Source organism: Canis lupus, chromosome 35, assembly GCF_003254725.2.
Source record: "Canis lupus dingo isolate Sandy chromosome 35, ASM325472v2, whole genome shotgun sequence".
Lineage (NCBI taxonomy): Eukaryota > Metazoa > Chordata > Mammalia > Carnivora > Canidae > Canis > Canis lupus.
The window spans coordinates 2,773,212-2,784,594 of NC_064277.1; the positions used below are offsets into that span (position 1 = coordinate 2,773,212).

An 11,383-nucleotide genomic window follows, 5' to 3' on the forward strand; every position below is an offset into this window, starting at 1 on the left:
GCGCGATCCTGGAGACCCGGGATCGAATCCCACATCGGGCTCCTGGTGCATGGAGCCTGCTTCTCTCTCTGCCTGTGTCTCTGCCTATCTCTCTCTCTGTCTGTGACTTAAATAAATAATAAATAAAATATTAAAAAAAAATAATAAACAATTAGAAATGAAATCACTTAAAATGGCTTTTGCTCCCGGTGTTTTAACAATTTTTCTTTTGTTGGCAAGCCCCATACTTTCAGTCAGATTGGGTGTTAAGTATCAGGAAACCCTGAAGACTTTCATGTATTCATGTGTTAGAATTTACATATGGCCGATAACTGGCATTCACTGTGGTGTATACCCCATTAGTCCCCTACTCACATTTTCTGCCCCCTGTAAGTGACCAATGGCTCCTCCTTTATTTATTCATTCATTCATTTGTTCATTCATTCATTTAGAAGTGAACATAACCTCAAGATTTTATTGTCTTTAGTGTCTTCATAATATATCAAAATAAGGAGCTTAGAAGTGGATCACTTGGCCTTCTCTCTTCTTATCTCCTCCCAGTTCCAAATGCTTGCATCTCTTAATAACCAGCATTCTCTTAGATCTGCAGTTGGGCTCAATATATTCAAGCCTCAGTACAGTTTTCTTTGTAATTTTAGCTTTTTTCCAGAAAGCGGCTTAGTCTGCCCTCCACAGCCACTCTGCTTCCTGTCAGAATGCCACCTTCCCTCCTTCCCTGGGCATAAAGATCTTTGCCTTTCTCGTGCTGTGTCATTTTATGGGGTTGGTTCTTGTCACACTTCCTGTACAAAGTCCAGCAGGTTTTAGGAATGTTCACCATGTTTGTGAGAGCGCTGTCTGCGCAGAAAGCTCCTCCATTATCTAGAACTTTCTCCTTGAGCAGATACAGTCGTATCTTTAAGACTGACATAAGCTTCAGACCATGGTGCAATAGGGGTGAGGAGGGCTCTTCCCATGCTCTTCCGATGTGTGGTCTGGACTTTGCCAAGTTGTTAGTGTTTCCAAGCACGACCGGTGTAACTACAAGAACCTTGGTGGGGGCTGCTCATAATTATAACCCATATTGTTTGTTTATTTACTCACTTAAAAAATATTTATTGAACTCTTAGTAAGAGCCCAGCTTTGTGCTAGGTGCCATGAATAACAGCAAATGCTCAGACCTGAGACTGGTATAGCACAAGTTATGTGCCAGGTACTATTCTAAGTGCTTGACATATATTAACTCAGTGAATGCATACTGTGTGGTAAGGACAGTGACAAAAATTGGTACCAGTTAACACCCTTTATGAGGGGTAATAAATCAAACTGACACCAACATCTGAATCCACCAAAAAAATGATTGAGAACTAACTTGATCAGGAGACGAAAGGAGTGAATGAAGGTGAAGGGCAAACAAGGACATAACCAAACTGCACCAGGATACTGTGCTGGGCACCGAGTGAGGATATGGGGTGCTTTGTTTGCATCCCCTACCGCTAGTTCTGGGGCTATGGGAACACCCTGCCTTTGGCCCACCCTGGACTCTGAGCACAAACAGCCTGACTAGAGGCAGAGCAGTAGTCCTCCCACTTTCCTGGGCAGGCCGGGGTTTCTGGTACCCATAAATGCCTGCAGCTCCTCCATAGACCATTGCAAGAGGGCTCACTGCAAGGCTGTTCTCTTCTAGATGAACCCCAGCTTGAGCCTGCGTCTGTGCAAGGCCAAGGCCAACAGATGGACATGCAGGTGAGCCTGTGGGTGGGCAAGTCGTGCAGTCCTTGCTGGGGTCTTGCACCTTGTGCAGCCATTCCCCCTGGGGCAGCACAGGCCACAGGACACCCCTGCCAGCCTGGGTGGTCTATCTGTGGTGGTTGGTTGCAGGGGCTTGATCCAGCTGTGGAAGGAAGGGGAAGATGATGAAAGGAAGGTGCTTTCAGACAGTATGGAGGCCAGCCAGCAGCAGCTGCCACCACGTCAGAGGGTGGTGGGCAGGAGGGACTCTGGCAGCCTGATGTGCTGGGGTGGGAAGATGATGCGAGTCCTTGGGACAGGAAGCACAGAGGACCACCAATCTGCTTAGAAAGCTCAGCCTCCAGTGTTTGGAACCAAAATATGGCTATTTTCACTATAAAAATCATAAAAACCAGATGGGAGAGTGCTTACATGTGGTGCATATTTGGGAGAAAGTTTATTTCAAACATCTTTGTTGCAAATGCCAAATGAATGTTGACATTTATTGAGTAGAAACAATCTGTGTCAGACCTATTGAAAGTCTCATTGCTCCTGTCCTCCAAAGAAAAGACACAACGAACTAAGGAAGTCCCATTGACAGAAACTGTGGTCGCTGCAAAGACAACAGGTTCTCCCACGGTGACATTTACAGCTCCAGGCACATCGTGGGACAGTGTGACTTGCACAGGGCACCCAAACTCTCTGGTAACTTACTAACCGTTCCCCTTTTTTGCCACTTAACTCTGAACTGACATTGGAAAATGGTTAGGCTTATGCACTTTTTGTAGGTTGTGTAACAGTTGTACAATGTGAATAGAATAAAATAAATGCATAAAAAAGTACGGGGAAGAAAGGATCATGTATTAAAGTATCTTGGAGCCTCGGGCCTCAAATGATAGGCTGACCTGACCCCACAGGTTGTGCGGGCTGTCACCATGTTCCACTGTGGTCCGTGGTCCCTCAGCAGCCTGCAGACCAAGGCTCACCTCAGGGAGGGGCACAGGGCTTCTCAGTTCAAAAGGGGATCACACCCCAGATTCCTGCCCTATTCTTGTTCCAGAGCCACTCCTTAGGGCACGCCACTGGTCTGACAACATTGTCTTCCTTTTGTCCTCCGTGGTGGGCGGACTGAAATTTCAGTGTGACATCCAGGAGTTGCCTGATAGGCTGGCAGCTGAGAAGACAATCAATGCCTAGAAGCACTTGCAGTCACAAGAAGGGATTACTGACATAGCAAAGGAAAGATTGCACAAAATAAGGATTTTACAGGCCTTCCTTTAGTGATTCTATCTTTGTAGCCATGGTTCTCAAAGTGTAGCCCTGCACAAGAAACATTAGTGTCACTTGGGAACATGGGCCTCTGGCAACAATCTAAGTCCCCCATGTGATTTTAGACTCTAAAGTTCCAGAAGGCATTTTAATCTTTCTTTGCATTGTTTCTTTCCCTGAAGAAGTCCATTTTATACCCTTCCAATGATATCTGGGTAGTCATACTTAGATATTTTTCTAAAATGCTCTCTTAAACGGTGAACTTTGGCTTTTCGAAAGGGGTCTGTGAACTTCAAATCCAGTTTATGTTTTATTTATATGCAACCATTGAAATAAGGAAGGTTTTACATTTTTAAAACATTGTTAAAAATAAAAAGAGGGGTGCTTGGGTGGCTCAGTCGGTTGACTCTTGAATTTGGCTCAAGTCATGGTCTTGGGGTGAGGGGATCAAGCCCTGTATCAGTTCTGTGCTCTGCACAGATTCTCCTTGAGATTTTCTCTCTCTCCCTCTGCCCCTACTCCTCTGCCCTCATGCTTGTTCTCGGAAGGAAGGGAGGAAGAAAAGAAGAACAGAAGAAATGAGGAAATAAAGAAAGAAAACAAATAGGTGACAGATGCAAAATAGCCCTCAAAACCTAAAATATTTACTATCTGGCTCTTTAGAGAAAATGTTTGCTGATCCCTTCTTTTAGATTTCCTGAAAACCTTATTTACTTTGAATTAAACAGTCACATTTCTTCTGTAAATATGTTTTGACATCCAAAGTCAAGGTAGAATAAACTTGTTAAACAATGCTTTAATTTATAGAGCTGTATTTTTCTATTAGCGAAATTTAAATTCTGCACTGCTTTTTATAACTACCTATCCTCTGGTTGGAAAGGAACAGGATCCTGTATTTCACTCTCAATTGACAAGTATTTATTGAGAGGACATGAAAGATAATAAAGTTAAATTTTTCTTGAGTCCTTAGAATGCATTAGAGTAGTCTGGCATGTGAATGAATATAAGCTCTGTGATCAAAGCCTGTACAATGAGCTTTGGGAACACCAAAGGACACTTATTTACTATTCTGTTACAGGGTTACATACTCACTAATTTATCCTGTGCCTTGATGATGGACATTTTGTTTGTTTTCAATCTTTTTGTTTTTCTATCAAAACAACATTACCATGCATAACCTTGTACACAGTTTATTTCATCGATGTAAGACAAATTTTCAGGAGTGAAATTGCTGGGTTGAAGTTTCTGTGCTAAGAGACTAAATACACCAATGGACAATGACCAGACCATTGTCTGTATAATGACAATCCCCTGCTAATATCATAATCAATGGTGAAAGCATTCCCGCTATCTTGGGGCAAGACAAAGTGCCCAGTTTCACCACTCATAATGATATAGTGCTAGAAGTTCTAACAAAAGCAATCAGGCACAAAAAAGAAATAAGGCATCCAAATTGGAAAAAAAAATGTTACTATTTGCAGATGACATGATATTATACATAGAAAATCATCAAGACTCCCCCATAACACTGTTACAGTTAGTAAAGTTGCAGGATACAAAGTCAACATGAAAAAGTCTATTGTGTTTCTCTATACTAATAATGAACCATCAGAAAGAGAAATTAAGAAAAAATCACATTCATAATTGCATCAAAAGGAATAAAATACCTAGGAATAAATTTCACCAAGAAGGTGAAAAAATTAACATACTGAAAAGTATGACATTGATGAAAGAAATTGAAGAAGCCAAAAATAAATGGAAAGATATACCATGCTCATGGACTGGAAGAACTAATATTGTGAAAATGTCCATAGTATCCAAAGCAATATACAGATTCAATGTAATCCCTATCAAAATTCTAATGGCATTTTTTATAGAAATAGAACAAAAAAAGTCTAAAATTTGTATGAAACAACAAAGGATCCTGCATGGCCAAAACAATTTTGAGAAAGAACAAAACGGGAGGTATCACACTTTCTGATTTTAAGCTATATTCCAATGCCATAGTAATTAAAACAGTATGGTATTGGCATAAAAACAGACACATAGGGCAGCCCCGGCGGCGCAGCCCGGGGTGTGATCCTGGAGACCCGGGATCGAGTCCCATGTCAGGCTCCCTGCATGGAGCCTGCTTCTCCCTCTGCCTGTGTCTCTGCCTCTCTCTCTCTCTCTCTCTCTCTCTGTGTGTGTGTGTGTCTCTATGAATAAAGAAATAAAATCTTTAAAAAAAAACAGACATATAAGTCAAGAAGACAATAGAAATCCCAGAAGTAAACCCATGCAAATGTGATCAATTAATTTATGATGAGTGAGGTAAGAATATACAATGGGGAAAGGATGGTATTCCCCATGAATGGTATTGTGCAAACTGGAAAGCCATTTGTGAAAGAATGTAACTGGACCGCTAACTTACACCAAATATGAAAATTAACTCAAAATATATTGAGTCAAAAAAACTTTAATGTAAGACTTGAAACCATAAAACTAGAAGAAAACAAGTGCAAGTTCTTTGACTTGGTCTTGGTAATGATTTTTAAAAACCTGGCACCAAAAACAAAGGCAATAAGAGCTAAAATGAACATGTGGTATTACATCAAAGAGTTTCTGCACTAGCAAAGGAAACTAACAAGATGAAAAGGGAACTTATTGAATGGGGAAAAATATTTGTAAATCATATATTTCGTAAGAGGTTAATAACTAAAATACATAAAGAACTCATATAATTCAATAGAAAAACAAAGCAAAAAACCCACACAGTTAAATGAAAAAATGGGCAGAAGATGTAAAGAGACATCTTTCCAAAGAAAACATGCAGATGGCCAACAAGTACCTGAAAAGTTACTCATCATCATTAATCATTAGGAAAATGTAAATCAAATCCATGATGAGATATCACCTACATCTTATCAAAAAAGAAGAAATAGTATTGGCAAGAAAAAGGGAACTCTTGTGCACAGTTGGTGGAAATGTAAATTGGTGCAACCACTATGGAAAACACTGTGGAGTTTCCTGAAAAAAATGAAAAATAGAACTACCCAATAATTGAGAAATTCTACTTCTGGGTACTTATTTGAAGAAAATAAAAATGCTAACTCAAAAAGATATAGGTACTCCTATGTTCATTACAGCATTACTTAAAATAACCAAAACATGGAAACATCTTAAATGTCCATTGGTGGGTGAATGAATAAGAAGGTGTGACACACACACACACACACACACACACACACACACAGAGGAATATTATTCAGCCATAAAATGAATAGAATCTTGCCATTTGTGATAACATGGATGGACCTTGGAGACATTATGTTAAGTGAAATAAGTCAGGCAGAGAAAGGTAAATACTGTATGATTTCACTTGTAAATTGAATCTAAAAAACAAACAAACACACACCAAGCTCATAGATACAGAAAACAGATTTGTGGTTACCAGAGATGGGGGGTTGAGGGGTGGGCAAAGTGTACAAAGGGGGGTCAAAAGTACAACCTTCTAGTTATAAAAAATTATTAAGTTATGGGGATGTAATGTATAGCATGGTGACTGTAGTTAATAATACTGTATTGCATATTTGAAAATTGCTAAGAGAGTAGATCTTAAAAGTTCTCATCAGAAGGAAAAAAAATTTTTGTATCTATGTAGATGGTGACAGATGTTAGCTAGATTTATGTGGTGATCATTTCCCAAGGTATACAAATATTGAATCATTATTTTGTACACCTGAAACTAATATAGAGGTACTTGTCAATTATACCTCAATCTAAAAAAATCCAAAACCAAAAAGATAGAATTATAGGAGATTTTTCAGAATAGATGAGAATATACCTGAACAAATTTTGGAGGTAAAGAAAATGCTAATGGAACATCATCTCATTTTGTTTATGAAATTGAGCCTAAAAATGGAGACTTGCTTTGAAAACAGAAATTGAAACAGGAACTAGCCCCCTTTATCTGGACTACATCCTCTGGTAGAACAGTTTGAAAAGGGCTCTAGAACAAAAATGAGACAGGATCGTAGGTCAAGTGTAGCCCAGCAGATCAAACAGCTAGTTGGCCCACTCTCCAACTACCTACTGACAAAGATGCTTTTGATCTCCTAAACTTGAAGAAAAACCATCCTAGCTTACACACACACACACACACACACGCATGTGCATGCGCGCACACATATTCACTGAAGGCAAAGAAAAATCCCTCAATTCAGATCAATCATGATGCTCCAAAGAGGGAAAAGGGGAAAAATATCCTGCCAAACTCTTAAATAGTCAAGGTGAACTATCTATAAATATGGATGGTCGTCCTCATCAATTGTGGATAGGTGCTCTTACTACATTAAATCCGGCCACCCTTGGTTAATGTCTTTCCTGGAGTAAACAGACCACACAGGGGGTAGAATTTCAAATAGCCCAGGATCTTCCCTATCTCTCAGCCCTGAACCAGTCCTTTCTGCCCTATGATACCACCTCTGCAAATTTATTAGAGACTTACTCGCTGATGGATATTTGATATTAAACGAACACCAGAGGGACTATTTCTTGAGTTCCCAGAGGACTCCTGTGTTACAATCAAGTTGTGTCTGTTCTATCACTTTTCCCCTTCCATTATATTTAAGGTGGACTCCAGATCACAAGCAATGTAAGCTTGGGGTAAACTTTGCTTAGGATTTAATAGAACACTTTGAGCTTCCTGGAGAAAAGTTAGTTATAATAGTTATTTAAACAACAGTATAGTATGTATTCCCAGTATAAAGGTTTCTAAATATTTGGTATCATTAGTTTAAAACAAAAACACCTTGGGAAGCCAGTACTCATTTAAGAAAATCTTCTAACCCTGGATTTTGAGAAAGAGATTTATATTTCCATTAAATGATAATTACAGGAACAATCTCAGCAGGGTTGATTGTAGCAAGGCTGGTTTTTCTCCTGTCTTTATGATGCTGTGGGGCAAGATGGCTAAACCCAACTCATCTAGGAAACCTCAAGTAAGGCCCTGGGCCTACCTGGTCTGATGGGCCCACTGCTGACTGGCCAGCCTAGCTGATCATTGCCGGTGAAGAAGGTAGGTCCAGTTCTGTGCCCTCCACATACTAGCACTAAGAGACCAGGATCCAGGTTTTACATATAAAGGGTTGATTTGGAAATGTTGGTAACCAATTCATTGAAACAACCAACCAGCCCTGGGCGGGCAATGTAAAATGTGGGCAGGCCACATTTAGGCCGTGGGCTTCCTGTCTATTACTCCTTTGCAGAGCACCATGTACTTCCCGAGGCTTCATTTAAAGCTTTTGGAGCATGAAAATCTTCCCAGGTGCCCTTTCCTTCTTCTTCCCTGTTGGCGTTAGGGCACCTTTTGCTCTTACTGTTCATGTCATATAAGTTAGCATTCTGTTGAAAACCGTGCTTCCTGTGTGTTAGCCTCCTGTCACACACCTGCTCTGTACTGTTTGGATCTGCTCTCTCCTCACACCAGCTCCCAGTTTGCAGTACCACCCTCCACCCAGTCCCTTGGGGGTGGGGAAACTGCAATGCTCCTAGTCTCCTCCATCCTCTTCCTCATACCATCAGTCAGCAAGTCTTACCAATTTTGGATCTTAAATATTTTTTCACAACTGTGCTGCATCCCTAGGACTACTGTTTTAGTTCAAAAGAGGACCTTTAGCATTTGTCGGACCAGTTGCAGCTGTCTCCTAAGCTGGTCTTCCCACATCTGCTCTTGCCCTATGCAAGTTTATCCCCCCCAAAGCTCCATAATGGTATAGCGGACACATAAACCTGACCAATCTCTTCCCCATGTAAAGCCTCTGGAGTGATAAGAGGGGTAAGTTCATTTAGGCTCCATACCTTTCCCACCAAGACTCCCCTCCCGACCACTTCCTTTTCATAACTCACGTTTTTCTGTGGCAAGCCCATGAATAGCATGTCATCCCTCTAGCTGAAATGCCATTTCCATCTCTTTGCCTGTCTCACCTGTCAGGGATACTTGTGCATCCTGAAGTGTAAAGGGCTCTCCCTTGGGTTCTGTAGCACCCCTGGGTTCTGTAGCAGCTCTGAACACTCATCAGTCTGATTATTTGTTGTATCACATCAAATATATCTATTCCCTGACAGATTACTCCTTCATCAAAAATCCCCTTGAGGGCAGGGAATGTCACTTGCCCATTTTTTCCCCCATTACTTTTTTTTTTCAACATGTTGGATATCTTGAAATTCACTTTCTAAATTAAGGCACAGCAAACACCTAGGGCAATGTGACAAATACTAAGTCCTATGGTTGGTACTAGACAGACAGGGATCCACATGACAGCTGTGTGACTTCCCAGCTGGTGACCACACAGCCCCCAGTTTCCACTGCTGTGAAGAGGGAGGTCTCTGCATGTGCTGGGGCCTATGTATCTTATTCATTTTTATTTCCCAGTGCTAACACAGGTCCTGGTACATAGCAATGAACTGATGAATATTTGTTGGACAAAACTAGTCAAGAATGGTTGATCTGATCTCTGTGGCTCCCTTCCCCAGCAGCTGCTACCATTCTGGACTTTGGGCTTCCGAAGTGTCCTACCCTCACGTATGGAATGTTGGGGACTGAGTGTTTACGTTACTCTAAAATTCATATGTTGAAGGCTTAACTCCCAATGTCACTGTATTTGGAGAGGAGGCCTTAATGGGGGTAATAAAAGTTAAATAAAGGTCATGAAGGTGGACCCTGATCCAATAGGATTAGTGTAATTCTGAGATACCAGGGAACTTGGAGTTTCTCTTTTTGTCCACGTGTGAAGCAAGTAGGTGGTCAGCCATCTACTTACAAGCCAAGAAGAGCACTCTCACCTGCCAGAACTTTGATCTGGTACTTTCCAGCCTCCAGATCTATGTGAAATAAATTTCTGTGTTTAAACTACTCAGTCTATGTGGGTTTTTTTGTTTGTTTGTTTTGTTTTGTTTTGTTTTGTTTTTAAATAGTGGCCCAAGCGAATCAACATAGGAATCCACAAGGAAAAACCAGCAAGTGACAAAACCTGACTCTTCTTCCAAATGCCAGGAGCTGAGATGACTTCTTAAGATAGAAAGTGTAAAGAGATAATGTACATTCTCTCATTTGGTCCAAGAAGAATACTACCATCTTTCAAACTACATGATAACATGTGACTGTATCTCAGTGATAGGTGGACTGGCCCTTGTAGTGGTTTCTATTTCAGTTAAGATTCTTTGGTTGCAAATGACTGAATTTTAACTCATATTCATTTAAGCAAAATAGGAGATTCATCATTTTACTTAGTTGGGTGGGTTAGGGGCAAAGCCAGAGGTGATCAGAGTCACAGATATTCTCTTAGCTCTGTCTCTTCTCCCCTCCCCCAGCTTCTCTCTGATTCTGCATGTCTCTTCTACTCTAAATAGGCTTTATCACAGAGCCAGGGCCAGGGCCATAGAGGATGCGGACTCTCTTCTTTAAAATCTTGTGATCAGGGATCCCTGGGTGGCACAGTGGTTTAGCACCTGCCTTTGGCCCAGGGCGCAATCCTGGAGACCCAGGATCGAATTCCACATCGGGCTCCAGGAGACCCAGGATCGAATCCCACGTCGGGCTCCCGGTGCATGGAGCCTGCTTCTCCCTCTGCCTATGTCTCTGCCTCTCTCTCTCTCTCTCTCTCTCTGTGTGACTATCATAAATAAATAAATAAAAATTAAAAAAAATAAAATAAAATCTTGTGATCAAAGAAGAAAAAGCTCTTTCAGGCCAGGTACAGCTAAAAAACATTCTGGGATGCGCAGCAACAGCCAATGTCTAGTGCATATTGCACATTGTGGGTACGTGATGGCACCCCCTCCAGGCCATATGCTTTGAACAGACATTTTCTGGGCATACAGGATCATGGAAATTCCCTTTCAGGGGCACTACTGACCGATCATATGATGCCTGCAGTAGCTTCTCTTCCCTATAGAAGAGAAGAGGGACACCTGGCCCTAGTCCTGGCCCCATGGGATGTTTCCATGTTTGCCATGTGCAAGCCAGCATACACATTGCATTTGGCATTATGTTGGCATTTGTCTGGATTCATATCGGGGGAAAATTTTTTAAAGGTAAAATTTTGAAATATCCTCTTAAGAAGGGAAGACAGTGGCAGAGTAGGAGGACCCTAGGCTTGCCTCATCCCAAAAATATAGCTAGATAACTATCAAATCATCCTAAATACCCCAGAAATCAACTTAAGGCCTGGCAGGACAAAATCCACAACTAATGGCAGAGAAGAGCCACATCAAAGATGGTAGAAAGTATGGAGACTTGGTTTGGGGAAGAAACAGATCGTGGTTGCCACAGTGGGGAGGGATCCATGGTTGAGTAAAAAGGCCAGAGACAGAATAATATACAGGGAAGTATATGGGGAAAATGAATTCTCATAGTAGTTGC

The 11,383-nt window shown here is 41.2% G+C and overlaps 1 pseudogene; it reads right to left on the reverse strand.

The window, feature by feature from the left end:
- Window positions 1-495: 495 nt before the first annotated feature.
- Window positions 496-820, reverse strand: LOC112659967 (60S ribosomal protein L36a-like; annotated as a pseudogene).
- Window positions 821-11,383: the final 10,563 nt, after the last annotated feature.